This window comes from Cynocephalus volans, chromosome 16 (assembly GCF_027409185.1).
Source record: "Cynocephalus volans isolate mCynVol1 chromosome 16, mCynVol1.pri, whole genome shotgun sequence".
Classification (NCBI taxonomy): domain Eukaryota; kingdom Metazoa; phylum Chordata; class Mammalia; order Dermoptera; family Cynocephalidae; genus Cynocephalus; species Cynocephalus volans.
The window spans coordinates 10,709,178-10,725,740 of record NC_084475.1 but is presented as its reverse complement, the minus strand read 5'-3'; the positions used below and the strand labels follow the sequence as shown (position 1 = coordinate 10,725,740).

At 41.7% G+C, this 16,563-nt stretch overlaps 1 protein-coding gene and 1 long non-coding RNA gene across 3 annotated transcripts in view; one reads left to right on the top strand and one right to left on the bottom strand.

Moving 5' to 3' along the window:
* Positions 1–16,563, bottom strand: part of MAP2K6 (mitogen-activated protein kinase kinase 6) — a 106,002-nt gene that overhangs the window by 48,344 nt on the left and 41,095 nt on the right. The window lies entirely within an intron of this gene.
* On the top strand, positions 6,273–14,076 carry LOC134365227 (uncharacterized). 2 transcript variants are annotated; one of them, XR_010021967.1, is made up of 3 exons: positions 6,273–6,355; positions 8,841–9,069; positions 13,899–14,076. It is a non-coding gene; the product is annotated as an uncharacterized LOC134365227 (long non-coding RNA). The 2 variants fall into 2 exon arrangements; XR_010021966.1 differs by lacking the exon at positions 6,273–6,355 and adding an exon at positions 7,352–7,487.

Genomic DNA, 16,563 nt, shown 5'->3' with positions numbered 1-16,563 from the left:
TAATGGATAAACAAAATGTGGTACGTACATAACACAGGGATATTACTCAGCCTTAAAAAAAGGAAGGGAGTTTTGGTACGTGCTACAACATGGATGAACCTTGGGGACACTATAGTAAGTGAAATAAACTAATCACAAAAAGACGGATACTGTATGATTCCACGTAAACTAGGTATGTAGTAGAGTCAGATTCATAGAGACAGAAAGTAGAGTGATGGCTACCAGTGGCTGGAGGAGAAAGGAATGAGGAGTTGACGTATAATGAGTACAGAGTTTTAGTTTTACAAGATGAAAAGTGTTCTGGAGATGAACACGTAACAATGTGAATGTACTTAATTTAATTCCACTGAACTGTAACCTGAGTGATGGTTAAGATGGCAAATTCCATGTTACGTGTGTTTTACCCAATTAAAAATAAAAAAAATTTTTTTAAAAGGAACAAATAACTATCATTCTCCTTTTACAGGTTTAGAAACTAAGGTTTAGTTGCTAATAAGTTTTTTCTCCAGTTCTGACGGTCAGTATTCCCAATCAGGTCTGAATCCAAAGTTCCAGCTAGAACTACTACTTTTCCATTCTATCACTAAATAGTTCCATTTTAAATCAAGAAATACTATTTTTTCACTATTATCTCTGAGCCCGGGTTGTTTTCAGATGATGTTGCTTTCTGAGGAAGAGTTTTGTTTGTTTGGCTACTCTGGAGATATAAGCTTTGTTTGGAAGGCTACTGAGTTATTCCTATTCTTTGTCTCCCCTACCAATTCCTGTATTCCTGACTGGTACTATGGCCTCTTGTTTCAGGATCCAGAAAAAAAAAAAAAGAAGAAGAATGACATGGAATTTTTCCAAAATATCCAACAGCTCTAAGTGACAGGTACCAAGACAGCTTCCTCCTTCTATGCCAAAGACTACATTCTCTGAAGTTAAACACGTTACTACTTCTCCCCAATTGTCTCAGTATCCAAAAGCTGTTGGACCAGAACCTTTGCTCTCTGAAAAACTGAAACTAGTACCATCCCAGGGGGTAAGACTATGCAAAGAGTCCTGTTCTCTGTGCGTGCCAAATTGCAAACAGGTTAGGGCTGGTGGGAAGAACAGAATGTCCCCTGTAAAAGAGGAGAGGCACAGAGGTAGCCACAGCTATAAGAGTTGCTGCCCTGGTGTTACATGTGTCATAGAAGGAAAGTGAAGGAACATGGAGATGCTGAGGGTAGAGGTGCAAGATGCTAAGAAATGATGCTAAGTTCTCTGGAATGCTCGACTCTCAACAGTATATGTCCTTGAATTGTTGAATGATTAAAAACAAATACTTTTTACTTACATTTTATAAACAATTAAGAAAACATCCAACCTGTGAATATCAGATTAATTCTACAAATCTTTCTGTACTGGGGAAGAACAAACAGCCAAGTAACGGGGCAGCCCGAGAGGTATTATAGAAATATTCTCAGGGTAAGTCAAAACCTGTTACGTAAGGCTCCAATAAATTGTTCAAATTCTATGGTTGTACTGAAATTCTGTTATATTTAGTACCGCTTGGAATAAGTAGGCCATTAACTAGGGCTAAGACTTTTTTTATATAAAATAAATAGTCTCTCATTGCAGAATGCATCCTGTTCTAGATACTCTGGCACAGGCTGTAATCACCGGTCACACCACGTTTCCTTCTGTGTATTTACTCGACCACATTATTTTTCAGCAAATTGAATACCTGTGCAAGTGCAGGCTGAAACGCAGCTTGATCTGACCTAGGAAGATAAATGGAGACACTTACATTCAACACATATCCAAGCTCAAAACCCATCCAGAGTCTTCATCCTCAGGACTCAAGAGAACTCCTCTGTGGTAGCTTAGAAGCAGCGACTGACCCTTCATGGCTGGTGCTGGCATGAGGAAGGCAACCGTCTTACCCAAGGCGCCACATGAGCCAACAGTGCCAGCATGAAGGGAGATGGAAGACATGAACACACAGTGCTTTCATTCGTTCATCCTCTGCTCAGATATTTACTCAATACCTACTATGCATTAGCATTGGGCTATGCCCTAAAAGTAAGACATGAATGAGAGCTAAGCTTCTAATCCTGCTCACACCCACCTCCCAGTATGTTTCTTCTAGAATGATTAAGTTGTGATATTCCCAGAGGCTGCAGGAAGGAGAAGTACAGTGATAACTTCCTACCTGCCCTAAATGAGCTGGGGAAATGGGGGAAGGAGAAAGCAAGGTGGTCTCTTAGGTTCAATTCCCAATGTTTGAAGAAGTTTGTCTACACCTCCTTCCAAACTGCCTCCCAAGTATAGTTCAAACTACGCAAACTGACTTTCAAGAGCCCACCCCTGCTGTACTATCTTCCACTTCCACCCCTAAGAAATAACTAAGAGACAGCCAAATATAAGTCCTTTCTATTTCCCTGAACACACCTAACCTTGGCCTGGACTCTACTCCTCTGGCCATGCTGCTCCCACCAACAGAATACATTTACCTGCTCCCTCTCTCTGCAATGTGCATGCATTGTCCCCTGCCTATTAAGAGCTCTTCTTCCTGAGTTTTGTTCTGATACCTTCTTCCCATGAACTCCCTCATCACCTATTTCCTTCCCTTCCCCTCCACCTACAAGACTAGAAAGTTATCTGTGCATCTGCTACTTTATGTGATCAGGGGGTGAGTCACTAACATTTATAACAGACCCAAAGCAAGGAACTTAACAGATATCACTTCTGCTAAACCCTCCGATTGCATGAGTTGTTATACTTGTTGTGCAGAGGAGAAATTGAACTTTAGAATGGTCAGGTGAATAAACCAAAGCATTACATCTAAATAAGAGTGGACCCAAGTGTGTCTTGTTCAAAGCCTGTGTTTTCCTCACTAGGCCATTTGGAGTATAGTGTGTGCATGAGACACAGTTTATACAAAACTCTCAGTTTCTCTCCACCCACCTCCTACTTCAGTCCTCAATGTGACCTTCCAATCCAGCATAGGTTTTGATCAGCTTCCAAACAGGTGCAACTTGACAGAGCCTCATTTTGGCTGTATGAGATGCCTTCTTTTATCTCTGGATTTCTGCTCAAGAGTTCTCTGATGCCTAATGGAAGCTACTGGGCCTGCTGATCTGGGAGCTAAAGCATGTAGGGCCATCTATGATCATGAACAGCAATGAACAGGAGCCGATGAATAACCCTTTTAGTCCCTTGGGCACCCAGTTCTGAGATACATTTTATGAGGCTCATGGAAGATACAATGGAATCAAACATCGTTGTCCCTAGCAATGACCACAGTACTGGCTTTCCCTCCTTCCCTGTTTCATCCCCTTGTCCTTCCTACTTCTTGGAATTGCTTTGACAAATAAATCTCTTGCACATAAGCTATATCTCAAGCTCTATACCCAGAGTTAGTAGGTAGCAGAAATGTGGCCCAAAGCAAGAAAGAATTCAGCAGCAGTCCAGGCTGTGGTGCAATCTGCCCTGTCACTCAAGCCACATGAATCAGCAGATCCAAAGGTACTTGGCAGAATGCATGACTCACCTGTGGATGTCAGCCAGCTTCCTCTCCTCAGTTGCCCAGTGCTGGCACAGTGGACCCTCAAATGGAAGGGCGTAGGTCACAGAGATGGAGGCTATGCATGGGTCCAGCACTATGGGCTCCCTCTCACCAATGACCTAGCTATTACCATTGCAGAATGTTAGTCCAACTGACCAACAGCAGAGAGACATGCCTAGGCTTGTTGCACCTTCAAAGATAACAACAGCCCTTGGTGGAAGATTGAGCCTAACAGACCACTTGCACCCTGGAGGGGAGAGGTGAGATAGCAATTCATGCTTACTGGAATCGGCACTACTCCAGATATGGGTTTGCTTTCTCTGTACGCAGTGCCTCTGCAAGCACCGTTATCTGAGGACATAAGAATGCTTAATCTACCAGCATGGTATCCCACACAACATTGCCTCAGACCAAGGGGCTTATTTATGTAAAGGAAGTAAAACAATGAGTATATATGCCCAGAGAATCCAATAGTTTTATCATATACCTTGACATTCAAAAGCAGCCTGCTTATCTGAATAGTGGAATATGGCTTGTTAAAGGATCAAGGCACTAGCTTGAGGAAAACAATGGGCTATTCCAGTATCACCTTGATTCATGCCCCAGCCTTAGAATTTCTGCAGGTAGGCTTCTTTCCTTTTAGTAAAGAAGGGTGGAAAGATCTGGGTACCAGGTGCTCTCATTGTCATGGGGGTATCATTTCTTTTTGGCCCTTTCACCAATCAGAGCTAGAAAATATATAAATGTATGTACACATACACATATACATACACACACACACACACACATACACACATACTTATACACGTGTGCACATCTGCACATAGACATATACTTCCATGTGCATATTTTAGAAATCACGAATTCACATCAATATGCCAATTCCAATCCATCCCACAGGGTCCTTTTTGCCTTCTCTTATTTGCTCAGTCCTATAATACATCTAAAAGGGTTTCGCGATGGCTTCATCCATACTCCTGGGTGGTTCTCATTTTAAAAGTGATACACCTTTGCCCCAAGGCACCCCAGCAGGATTACACTCTGGTCTTATTTGCCAGAAATGCATCACATACCCATGCCTGAACCAATCTCCAGCAAAGAACATGGGACCGTGATGATTGGTTTAGACCAGTCATCCTTCCCACCACCACCACCCCTGGGGCTGGGGTCAGGACCTCCCCTCAAGTACACCATCACATGGACGAGGGTGAGATATCTAAAGAGAACAGGGTTCCTAACAGGAAGAAGGAAAGAAAGCAGGCTGCCCAACGTGAATACTGGAGAGGCAATCAGTTATCCTCTACATTAACCTACAATACACAGAGTAGAGTGGGCAGCATAAAACCTCTGAAATTATATGTAAATTTTCTTTGTGTGTACACATGCGAAAGGAGAGGATCCCCACTCGTCACCATGTCCTCAGAGGGCTCAATGACTTTTCAAAGACTTGCCTTTTTCGAAGAAAAGTTTAGAGTCATTTTCACTTTAACACAGTCTTCAATCTTAAATTGACAGAGCACAGGGGATTTCCAGGAATGTAAACCCTAATTCAGAAAATGCAAGTATTTTCCCATTCTCATTTATTATGCACTTCTGCTCCTAAGACAGGAATCAGAAGACTGCATGGACTTTGTCAAAATACAAATGTTTGTCTCAATTGGAGTCCTCTCTGAGCTTATTCCTTTTCAGGCTGCCAGGGCAATTAAGGGGCACTAAATCCTCAGAGAATTAGACATGCTGCCTTTTAAACTTTCATTCTTCTGAAGAAAAAGGGGATCAAGCAGGAGTCCCTGAAGCAATAAAGGAAACAGAAGTGCAAACTGCCATAAAGAAGAAGTAAATCCATGGCTTAGAAGCCAAAGAGCAGATGTCAAGGCAGCTTGTCAGTTTCAATGTGTTCTTGAGATTTTATCCCATTTGCCCCAAATGCAGTGCTCAGGGCCCTAAAAGTATTACCACCATCTGGAACAGCTGTGGTAATAGAAAGGGATCAACTTGTCCAAAGCTTTAATCTTCTAGGGCTCCTTCAACGGTTCTATTTATCTATCTGAAAAGTCTTAGCACAAAGGTATCTACTGCAGCCCTTATGCAGGATAAGGAGGAAGACAGGGCATTATTAAATCATGAGCCTTTGGGTATGGCTCTTAAATTTTTCCAGGCAGACAACTACCATGCAGACCGAGATGAATTCATGGAATCTAGAAGATTTTGCTTAGCCACCTCAGTCAAAGGGTGGCCCTATAAAATGATCATCGAAAATGAGACACTTATGAGAATAAAAGTGGACATTATTAAGGATTAAACCAAGACAAGAGCTGTGAAGTGGGGCAGCCCCAGGCAACCAGACCTATAGTACCCTCTTCAGTCAGTACTTTATGACACTCTGCCATTCACCCAGCACTTCGTACATGCCCAACATTGTATTAAGCATCACAGAGAATACAAAAAAAATAATTAAAATAAATGGCATGCCATAACATACCATAACACACTATAACATGTAGTCCTTGGCCATGAGAAGCTGTCGCTTCTCACCCTAACATTACTCTGGCCATCTTGGGCGACAACCATTTGCTAGCCTTGAAATCAAAATCAATCAATGTTTACTATGAGCTAAGGCATTAGGAGCATTTATTTGCATGCTTTGGTGTTTAAATCTTTGAATATGTGCGTGTGACTCACTGGTCTATTTTGGTCTTGGAAATTAAGCTGCATTTAGAAAGTCTTGTTGCAATCACACGTACCAAGGTAGAGGGAGGCCCTCCTAAGAAACCACTGGAGCATCTACCAGAGGTGGGAGAATCAAAGACATCTGATCAGGTATGTCTTGAAAATATTTTGAGTCCCGTTCATAATTTTACATTTTAAGTCATCTCCAAATCTTCTCCTGGATCAATAATCTTTTATGTACATTAACCAGTATTCTCTAGTCCTCTTGGCTAAAAACATTTTAAATATAGGACTCCTAATTTCTTAACACTTTTTGACATTGAAGGGGAAAGAAAGCTATTTTACCAGGGATGCTTAAAGAATAAAAAATTACCTTAAAAAACAAATACCATAGATTTTCTCAGTTTAAAAAGTAGAAAATATTTATTTTAAAATTTAGAAAATAAAGAAAGGGATATATTCCTCATAGTCCATCACCCAGGCAAAACTGTTGTTAATATTTTGGTGTATTATTTTGCAGACATTTTTGTGCATAAACTTATAATTATATGTACTTACATAGATATAGAAAATTCTCATAAAATTAAGACCATACTGTGTATATAATTTTGAATACTGCTTTCATCCCTTAGCATTTCATTGTGAACGTTTTCTTCAGACATTAATCATATTTTTGTAAACTTTTTTTTCAGTTGTAAATTATTCCACTCAAAGTAACTACAAAAACTGTTTCTGAAGATGTTGATTTATCTGTAATTGTTAACTCACCAATTGCTTAGCTAGCATGTATGAAACATGTTTGACTCTTCAAAAAGAACAAGTTGAAGAATGATACGCTCAATCACTCAGCTTTACAGAACTTGCAATCAACAGACCTGGAACAACCCAAGGCCTCTGAAATAAAGAGATTAAAATCAGGGTTGTATCAGGCTACTTTTCTCTAAAGGCTGATCAGAGAACAGAAGGACATTTTAAGAGGAGAAGATTTTCTAGATACTGCAGCTTTTAGAGAACCAAACAATAATAATTTTTAAATCATACAAAACCATTTATCCAAACATATTAACACTTTCTACAGACTTTGCATTGTGACAAATACTGGTGAAATAAGGATGACTAAGTCATAATCTTTCCTCTCAAAGACTTGACAGCCTCCAGAGTGATGCCAATTCTAAGATGACACTTTGAATGCTTGAGCCCAGGGAAAACTGGTTGTTAAGAGTGGTCAAAATGAAGTTATAACAAGTCAACAAAGAGGATAACAACAATTCACGCCCACTGAGTAGATTTATTTTTTCCTACCCTATTTTTATATTGTTAGATATATACACAGTCAGTTAATTTTCCTGCTATGATGCTATTATAGTCAACAAACGTTTCCTGAGCTCTTACTATGTGCAGGCCCTGTGCTAGGTGCTGTGGATACCAAGATGAAAGGGACTTGGCCTCTGCCCTCAAAAAATACAATTTTAGTAGAGATCACAAGTATAAGCAAACAGGGAGCTCTGAGAGAACCTGAGCAGCTAACCTGTCTGAGTGGGAGGCTGGTTTCAAGGCTGGTTCCTGGAGAGGTGTGCACTGGGAGGTGGGGGTGAAAGGTGGTAAAGGGGAAAGTTGGAAGAGTGAGGTAAGGCATCCCAGTAAAGGGCACAGACCAACACAAAGTCAAAAGCAAAAAGGTGTGGTGTGTCCAGAGGGCTACATGGAACGTGTGAGGCTGTGCTGCAAAATCCAGGCAGAGAGCACTAGTAAGTGAAAGCAGAGGTAAGCACGTAGAGCCGTGAAAGAGTTTGAAGCAACAGATTGGTATGGCCGCCGTTCTGTGTTAGGTGATGGCCCTGACTCATACTTCACTGAGATGGGACCCCACTCGTCTCTCATTACAGTGTCACAAAGCGTCCATCTTCTCCTCCTTCCCTTCTATGTCCCTTCCGCCACTGGCCAACCCCTCCACTGGGCTTTGGATCCATCCACACTTTTTCTAGGAAAGATTCTAGTGCTTCGTTCCAGAGCTTCATCCCCTCCCTGATGAATGAAGCATCCATCCTCTCTGGAAGAAAAATCCCAGTGCTCTGTCCCCTCTGTGTTGACACTCCCAGGATCATCACCATACTGTTCCTGCCTGGTTTATTCCTCTCGGTAAACTGTGCTCTTGTATTTGCCATCAAAAATGCTTCACTTCATTGCACAACCCCCTCCAGCCATAACCCAAGTTCTCTAAAGAGTTGTCTACACACGACACTGTTTCGACTTCTCTAACTTCCCCCTTATGTTGCTCCACCGACCATGCTATGGCTCTCCTTGGCCATCACACCCCTGAAAATGCTCTTATCAAGGTCACCAGCCACCTCTATGGATACTTTTCTCATTGGACTCAATTTCCGTGGTAGGCAGAATAACATCCATTCCACCTCCAAAGATGTCCATGCCCTAATTCCTAGAACCTGTGACCATGTTACCTGACATGGCAGAAGGCACTTTGCAGATATGACTAACATTATTGACTCTGAGATAGGGAGATTATCAAGATTTTTAAAGTGGGCCCAATCTAACTACCTGAGTCCCAAAAAGTGGGAAAGGAAGGTGGCAGGATGGGTCAGAGATGCAATGTGAAGAACTTGACCTGTCCTTGCAGGCTATGAAGATGGAGGAAGTGGAGTAGAAATCAAGGAATTCAAGGCTTCTAGAACACGGGATGGTCCTCAACTGACAGCCAGCAAGAAAACAGGGATCTCAGTGCTATCACCACAAAGAAATGGAGACCTGTTCTCTCTAGAACCTGCAAAAGGAAACACCGCCTGCCAAAATCTTTGTTTTAGCCTCATGAGACCCACACCGAACTTCTAAAACTACAGAACTATAAGGTAATAAGTGGGTATTGTGTTAACCTGCATAGATGTAGTAATTTGATCTGCAGCAATGGAAAATTAATACCACTTCTCAGAAGCTTTTGTTACATTCAGCCATTCTCTCCTTCTTAAAACACTCTGCTCTCCTGGCTTCCAAGACTATTCTTTCTCATTTTTTCTCCCAGCCCACTGGCTGCTCCTTCTCAGTCTCCTATGCTGGTTTCTTCTACACTTGACCTCTAAGCATTGCGTTACTCAAGCATCATTCTCCTCCTAGTTGATATTACACCGCCATAGCCATAAATTCCAACCTGAGAGGATGGCTCCAGATTAAATCTACAACCTAGACTACTCCTCTAATCACAAAACTCATATTTCCACTATTTTCCTGTCATTTCCACTTGAATGTCTCATAGGCAATTTCATACAACCAAAATGCAAATCTCTGTTTTTTTCTTTAGGTCAAAATCTTCTTCGTCTCAATAGATGGTCAACTCCACCCACTTGCTCAAACCAGCCATCCTTAATCTCCTCCCTTCCTTTTGCCTTTATGTCTAATCCAATAGAACTTTCCATTAATTTTATCTCCAAAAGATATCCCATTCTGCCTACTTTTCTTCATTTCTCTTGCTAACACCTTGCTAAACCATCATCATCTCTTACCTGGAATTCTGCAACAACCTGCTACCTGGTTTCCATACTTTCTCTTTCATCCTCCTCTGACCCATGCTCTACAAAGCAGGAATAATAGTAAAATGTAAATTGGATAAAGCTGCTCCTGTGTCTAAAATTCCACAATGGTTCCCCATTGAACTTGGAGTAAAATGCAATCCTTATTATAGGCTGCAAACATCTGTGTGATATGACTCTTGCCCATGTCTCTGATTCCATCTCATCTGACTCTCCTTTAATTGCTCTGTGCATTAACCCTTCTCTTCTAATCTTCAGTTCTTTGAGCCCAGCAAGTTCTTACACATCTAGGGGTCTTTGCACAAACTGTTCACTCTACCTAGAACGTTCATTCCCCAGCTCTTTCCATTCTAGTTCCTTCTCATCCTTTAGATCTCAGCTTAAATGTCAACATCAAAGAGAGCCTTGCTCGTCAGCCCTATGCAAAGTACGTCCATCCATTTATTCTCCATCTCAAATCCCAGTTTGTTTCCTTTGTAACACAACACCATTTATAAACAAGCTAGTTATTTGTCTGTGTACATGTCTTAGTTGGTCTTCAGCACTAGAAAATAAACTCTGTGAAAACAGAAACAGTGATTAGTTCACTGTTTTATCGCCAACCCTGAAAAGAGAGTGATTGGCCCATAAATGGTTGCTGAATTACTTACTTCCTTAGTCATTCTGGTGGCAGATGGAGAGTGGATCAAGATGGGAGACAAGATTGGAGGCAGGACTGACTGAGAGATTACGGCAGAGGGCCACATGAGAGGAGAGAGGGGCCTGGACTTGATTAGTAACAGTACAGATGGAGAGGAGGAACACCGAGTTATACCGAGAGGTCTTTCTACAGAAATAGCAGGTACCAATTGAGGACAAGAACAGAAGAGAAGCAAATCTGGGGAGATGGGAGGGGATGACGTTGGTCTGAAGCAAGGTGAGGCTGAGGCACATCCAGGCAAAGAAATCCAGCAAACAACCATCTATTCAAGTCTAAAGCTTCAAGGAAAGGGCTGAATGGGGAATAGAGACTTGGGAGTTATTATAATATACAGATATTACACATAACATAGATATTATATTAACATTTTTATAGTATAGCATTTCCAGGATGTTTCCAGTTGCCTTGTCAAAAAGTCCAAACCTAAAACCATTGTTTAAGAGTCAACCTAGCAGCAGAGTGCTCCTCTAGAAGAGCCAATCAATACACAATGAAAGGAAACTCACCACAATGGCATTTCAGAGCTCCATGCAACCCGCTCTCCTCCCGCCTTTCCCCTCCTGATTATCTCAGACCTTCCTGGCTACAGATGGCCACTTCCTAACAAACAGCAGCCCATGAACACCACATGGCTGTGATCCCTGCCCAGCAGACCAATCACATATCTGTAAGTATTAGATAAGACCCCAGCTAGGGATTTCTCTGTAAGAATGATCGAAACACAGATTCTAACATAAAAATGTTAGTCTCTTCCTGTATATGTTCATCACATATGGACAAATATTCTTCTTTACTTAATCCTATATTCTTTGCCTTATTAAGACCCCCTTAAAAAGACCCCGTATAAAGACCCCTTGATTCCCACATATATAAATATGAAGAAATAATTGGCTGATCAATACTCAACTTGAAGTAAAGCACTAACCCAAAGGATAGAATGGGGCCCAGTAAGATCACCAGGTCATGAGTCATTACTGATTCTTATTGTAATCCACATAAATATTAGAATCTACTTTTCTGCTTTGTTAGTATTATCCTTGCAACAGATTCCATACCAGAATCCACCTTAACAAACAGATGGTGTATCAAAAGTTCACTTTTTAATCTGATTGTTTAAAACGCAATATATTTTCACAGGTACACAACATTTCAATAGGGAATTTCCTACACCAGCCCACCAAAAGCCCATTTAGCTGATAACACAAGTGAATCATAGATCTTCGAAGCTGAAACAGGCCTTAAAGTGAGTGGAAGTCACTTTATTTTGTACAGATGAGGAAACTGAGGCTGCCCCAGGTCATACAATTAGTCCTGTGAGTAAGGCTTTAAGCCCCTCCACCAAATACAACCTACTTCTATGAGAAAATGCCATGAGATTTCAACCAGGAATGCTAAGAGCGCACAATTTCTGCTTTTGCTTTGACAGTAAATACAAAGGCTTTCCCAGTTTTAAACTGCTAGAGCAAATGTGGCGCTGATGGCTTGAGAAATAAATTCCCAGAAAGGAATCAGCTGAGCAACAGAGGTGCAAAGAAGGATCTAGACACTTTCTGGGAAAGCTGAGATCATAATAAAAGTAATAGTACAGAATATCCTCTTAAATTTTTTAATTCTTTAGTTTACAAAATGCTTTTGCATAAGGAGAAGAGAAGCTAGAGGACAATCTACTAGAAGAGAGGAGGGGAAAGAAGAGGCCTAAATGTTGATAAAAAGAGGAGAAAAAGGCTGAGAGGAATGAGGAACACTAAGAATCGTCACCAGGATGAGCAAATCCTCCCTGGAGACCCTCACCTTGTCACCTCTACAATGTACAAAATCAGCGATGAGCAAGTACCAGGAGGGGGCCTTTCTGCCTTCGACCCATTGCCAAGTATACAGTAGGGTGCTTAACAAATGTTTGCTGAATGAATGCATTTACATTGGGAATCTTAAAGCAAAATGAAGACATGTTTGCCTATGCTGAGATTAAAAGCTCAGATCAGGCTGCTTTTGATAGAAAAAGGCTGTAACTTACAGATTTACAGAACATAGTAATATCATTTTATTTAAGACTGTGTTTGAGGTGGTCAATTCAGTTAGCCAACTGGGAAGCTAACAAGGACAGGATGAATCTGGAATTCCTGCCTTGGCCATGGCCCAACCTCATACACACAAATTGCAACTCGAGCCACTCCAGGTGGTTCCTGCCATCAAAACAGCTGTCATTCATTCATTCATTCATTCAATCAACAATGTGACTAAGGAGCTATTATGCATCAGGCTCTGGGAAGGTCTCTAAAAATAAATAAAATATTTCCTCTCTTACACATGCATATAATGTAGCAGAGAAGATAAAAAGATACCTTATAAAAACAATAATAAGCAGTGATTGTTTATAATGGGAAAACACTATGCTAGACAATGTGCATGCAATAACTCATTTAATCTTCATGAAAATTATATAATCAACTATGACTATTTCCATTTTATAGATGAGGACACTGAGACCTAGAGAGGTGAGAACTAAGGGGGAAAAGCTCATATGTCCCAGAGTTGGGGAATGGGGCCCAAAGTATAACTTCAGAGTACATGTTCTTGACTATTGAGTAAGATAATCATGTACTTCATCATCTAAAGAAGGACATTTTTGAGAGTGAAAGGTGGTATGAAACATAATAAAAATTATATAAAATATAATATTTTAAATATTTATTTAGTGAACAACAAACCGGTTTCATTACAGTAATGAACTTATACAATTTCAATCTGTTCAAAGCTATTTTCAAAATGAAATTCCTTCTAAATAAATAAATTAAAACACGTATGTACATACATAGACACACATACATATGTACTTAAAAGAAAAATGGAGAAAAATGTTTCATATTGATCATGTGAACTTTATGAAATAACATAAGCAGAAAAATTTTTCTTGGCACATGTTCATATACTTTAAATCAGTTTCTTGGCCAGGGAGCCCTAACACTGTGTCTCATAGAGCCCAGCTTGCTTCTCAGCCCACATGGCTAGTGAACCTGGTGGTCAGCAGGAACAGCAGCGTCAAATACTTCTCCCTTCACCACCTGGACGTGAAGGAGTTAGCCAACCCTGACCATACAGGTTTAGCAGCCAGCAAGCACCTTGCATGCTGCCCGTAAAAGGCAAGGAAAAGACACACAAACCATTGCTGGTCCTCTTTCGGAGGTGTAAAATAAAATTCTGTTCATTGCACTCATATTTCACACACTAATAAAGACCACGGCAGAAGCTGGAAGTAAAAAATGGTAGTTGATAAGACCCATCCTGGCTTATTTTAATGTAACTATTAAATAATGATACTTCGTTTAGAAAAATAAAAATTATGGGGTAAATGCTAACCCAGATGGATTAAAGGACAAAGGAGTATTCCGAGACTGTCCTGGGCAGATCAGGGTGCAGAGTCCTCTAACAACTGGCCTGTGTTTGCTCATTACAGCCATAACAGGAAGCAGGTGTCTGAAGAACCTACTACAAGGAAGCTCTGAACACGTGTGGGACAGATCGCTTCTGGCTTGGGTCATAAAGAAAATACTTGTTTGTTGTTTGGCCTTTTATCATAAGAAATTACAAGCATATGGAGGAGAAAAATATAATGAACTCCTATGTACCTATGACTCCCATTAAATAATTATAAATTCTTGGCCCGTCTGGCTTCATCTATATTCCTGCCCCTACTAGACTTCTTTGAAGCAAATCCCAGACATCTCATAATTTCGTCTGTACGTTTTCCAGCATGCATTCTGATAAGGAGCCTTTGGGAAAACTCTATATGCAAGATATCATTTGAGCTAGGTCTTAAAAACATGACTTCTTAAAGGCAAATATGGAAAGAGAGAAAAAGGCATTCTAAGGGCACGGGGAAGGAAAGCAGCATGCACGTGAGCATGAAGGTGGAAAAACACGAGGGACTCGAGGAAAGTCCATTGAAGCCCAGAGTGCGTGGGAAAGGAAAACAGCACAGGAGAGGCCAGAAATGAGGCTGAGACTCGATCACGCAGGGTCACATATGCAGGGCAAAAATGTTCACGGCATGCAGACATACAGAAGAGGAAACTAGTTCAGAGTGGTTAAGAACTTTACCCAAGGCCTTCAAACTAAAATGGAGGTAGAATTGGGACTCAAATTTAAAGTTCTTTACACTGCTGGTCTAAAACTCACTCAAAAAAAAAAAAAACTTTTTTGTGACTCTATAGGAAAAAGTAGATGGCTCCATACACATCTAGCAGCATTCAATAGCATACTGTGTTCTTCTGTCATTTCACGGAGGGACTGCATGTGCTGGAACCCACAGAGACCTCTGCACTGCTGGAAGGTACCCACCACACTGATCAGCTGAGCAGAGTCCATTCCCCAAAAGAGGAGATGCAAACCTGCCCCCTCCCCCCTGAGGTGGAGGTTCCCACGTCCTCTCTTGCTGGTTTCTCTTGCTATATGCAAAGCCCACAACATGCTCAGGACTACAAGATGCAGCAGGAGGGCCAAAGAAGGAAAATTCAGCACTATGTTTGCATGTTATAATCCCAAATGTGTGTAATTCATTCCAAATGTGAACTGAAAACCTCACTCATTTCACCTTCCTTTCCAAATTGCCTCCTTTCAAATCTCTACACATAAATTCTGACTAAAACTGACATCGTGTTTTCTGCGAAAGAAAGCAATCTGACTGCCAACCCTGGAGGAAAAGTTATGAAAAGTGGTACACAGCTGCTTTTTTTTTTTTTTTTTTTTTCTTTGTAGCATGTGATTGATGATTATAAAGGAATCTTGCTGGCCTGGGCTTCTTCCTGACTGCTATTAAGCTGGTGAAGTTGGTGTAGCTTTCTGCCTCCCTCACTATCAGAGTTAGCCTTGGGGCAAGGATGCAGAGGCCTCATTTGACCCCCGTGGGCAAGGGGTGCCTTTGGGATTCTCAATCGCAGCTCTCTGGGGGGTGGAGGGAGGCTTGGAGATGGCCCCAGAGGGAATTGGAGCCCCACAGCTTTGTCAGCAGTCAGCTTTCTCAAACCAGCTCTCCCCAGAACAAAAACGACCCTGTCAGACACCATAAACAGCCAGGAAAACATGCCACCAGACAAAGCGAAGCTATTCAGCGGTTCCCAGAGCTGTCTCTTCCACCCCTCAGGCTCATTGACCCAACAACTCACACAGAATCTGCTGTCAATAGAAAAAAGAAATCTCTGCGGAAGGAAAAAAGGGCTGAAGATACAGACGGGCTGTTGGCTCCGTTCTCTCTGTTTCACTGGACCACGTGCTGCTGGCTGTGCTAGCAGTGCAGGTAAGCGGTTCAGAAACCATGTCACCTACAGACCAGTTGGGACAAGCAGGACTGTGCAACCCACAGGAGAAAAGATTAAGGAAAATCACGAGAGCTTTCTTTCAATCATTTCAAGAGCTGTCACTTCAAAGGGGGAATAATAAATTTGTTCTGAGTCACTCCAGGAGGCACAGGAATAAGGGAATACCAGTCCCATCACTATGAAAAGGACTTTCTTACAACTAGTCAGAAAGGACAGTGACTGTTTTAAGTCTGCATCACACGTTTCTTCCTCCTTCTCTACACAGCTCGCCCATCAGAGGGTGACCTGACCTAGGAGTCCGTCTTCAGCCCATTCTCTGCCTGTGCCTCTCCCCCATGGTAACCTATTCTCAAGGTTTCTATGACTCCAAGTGACTTCTCAGTGCTGAATCCCCATCAAGTCTTAGCTAGACTTCCGCACTGGATTTCTTACTGATCTCCCATCTTTCAGGGCTGAGTTTCTCCAATTCCCAGGCCTCTCTGCTGTCACAGATACATGGCCATGAGACTTCCCACATTAAAATCCAAACCTGTGTTCCTCCTTGCTCAACCTACTTCCCCAGCCTCACCTCTCAATACTCTGTCAGCTGCACCAGGTAATCTCACACCTCCAGGTCCCACCTGCGCAGGTGCAGTGTCCAAAATACCGCTGCCTCTGCCCTCCTGATGCTGCTGCCAGGAGACACCTTTCAACATTCAGCTCTAGACCACCTGTTTTGTGTCTATGCCCACTCCCCACTCATCCCATCCCCATCACACTCCTTGCCACCCCTCCCCCATGGACCCTCACATCCCCTGAATGTTT